The sequence below is a fragment of the Octopus bimaculoides genome, chromosome 10, assembly GCF_001194135.2.
Source record: "Octopus bimaculoides isolate UCB-OBI-ISO-001 chromosome 10, ASM119413v2, whole genome shotgun sequence".
NCBI classification, from domain to species: Eukaryota; Metazoa; Mollusca; class Cephalopoda; order Octopoda; family Octopodidae; genus Octopus; species Octopus bimaculoides.
This window is the reverse complement of record NC_068990.1, coordinates 88,986,035-88,988,224: the sequence shown is the minus strand read 5'-3', so window position 1 is coordinate 88,988,224 and position 2,190 is coordinate 88,986,035.

Genomic DNA, 2,190 nt, shown 5'->3' with positions numbered 1-2,190 from the left:
AACCATCATGAACCATCGAGGAGACTCTGTGCTCACTCGGCCAGCTAAAAGTAGCCGCCAAATTACATCTTACTTTCGCAAAAACGTAAGAACACATTAAATAGTAAAATTCTACATATACTAAGTCAGGAGATAATTTGAGAATAAACAAGGTCTCTCTCATCACCTGCAATAGCAACAACCTCATCAGAATCAACGCTACCCAACACTGACATCTGCAACCTCTGCTATTGACAAACCCTCAGAAGGAGCCTGCTGATATAACAGCTAAGTTTCCCTTAAATCAAACTGTTCTGTCTTTAAAATGCGCAGAACACATTGTACAAAAAGGTTTATGAAAAGAGACCGGATGGTCTCGCCTGGAATGGACAAGTGAGTTCGTCAATTGGTAATCGACGATGGCTATGACTTTGACTAGTTGGTTAATTAGATTTTATGTATCCATACTGTACTGATTGACCAATTATGATTATGGAATGGAAAGAGGGCACATGTGACATGTAGTTTCATTTGAGGAGTCGACTGACAGAGTCTTGTGAAGCATGTTTTGAGTCTATAGAGTTAGAGATCTAGTCTGGAGATAATATTATGAGTGTCAGAGAGAGAGATTTCATCAGGACACAAAGATAGTCTGGAGACCAGATGTCGTGGGGTCGGAAATTATAACGGGAGACCAGATGTCGTGGGGTCGGAAATTATAACGGGAGACCAGAAATAGATATCATATCTGAACATTAGAGGCTACTAGGTCAAAGACTATGGAATCAGAGACCATGACAAGAGATCATAGCTCACGGGGTTAGATACCCTGGTTAGATATATGTCTTGAAGTCAGTTTGCATGTTAGGAAATTTGATGTTATAGGTTAAACATCATGTTTGGAGATCAGAGACTATACTGGAAACCAGAGGACATAGAGTCAGAGAGTTTGAAGTCGTGATGGTCAGAAGCCATGCCTGAAGATTAGAAATAACAGGAACGTGACTATATTTAGTGATCAGAGATCATAGGTTAGAGGCTATATTTGGCGATCAGAATAATTGACTAAAGATCATATATCTTGATTTCATGAAGAATACTTGGAGATCAGACGTTATAGATCAGCGAGAAAAATTGGAGATAATAGTTAATGACGTCTGAGCCGATGTTTAAACATCAGAAAGTAGAGTTAGAATATTTCTGTTGATCAGAGCTCATGAGGTCGGAAAGCATACTTGGCAATCAGAGGTTCTGAGGTAAGAAAATCATATTTGGAAACACTTCATAGGATCAATATTTGGATCCCAAGTGGTCTATATTCAGAGACCAGAAAGTCTATAATTGGAAATCAGAGACCAGAAAGTCTATAATTGGAAATCAGAGACCAGAGCCCAAGTGTTTAGAGAGTATGTCTGATATCAGCTGTCACGGGATATGAAATCTTATTTGACAATTATGCTATGGCCAGACATTGAATGTGGAGATCAAACATCAAAGAGCATGTCTGTCGATTAAATATTGTAGAGTCATCAAGCATCTTTGTTGATCAGGGACGATTAGATCAGAAACTATGTCTAGAGGTCAGCGATTTTAAGATCTGAGAACATGTCTAAGCAATAGAAACCATAGGGTCAAAGAACATGTTTGGTGATCAAATATCTTAGGGATCTGAGACACTTTGAATATCAGAGGTCTTTGTGTCAGAGACCAGGTCAGACCATTATGGACAATAGGGTCAGAGACTATACAGTCATAGTCAAAATTGGAGGTTGTGGCGTTAGATAGCATTTATGAGAACAGGTTCGAATATCAGCAATAATGAACGCTATTTTTTCGGATTAGCTGAGACCTAAGCTATTTATATCTAGTCTAATGGAGTTAGCTTAAGTCTAAGCTAGTTATGTCAAATGAGATTCGCTTAGGTATAAGTCAACCAAGCTTGGACATGTTAAAGCCTAAGTTAATTACATTTGATCAAATTAGGTCAGCTCTACGCTATCTATTTTTAATAGTTTACCTCTAAAGTAATTATAATTTATATTTTATCAGTCACGAGAATTAACATAATAGATTTCGTGTGAAAATTCTTAAATGAACTATGAGACCACCTTGTATTCGCGAAGTGTTTTGTGTGTTTGTGTATGTGTAGTGGTAGGATAAGGGTTATCTCATCTGAAACTTGAAATGATAATCATGTGAGGTGCAGATAAC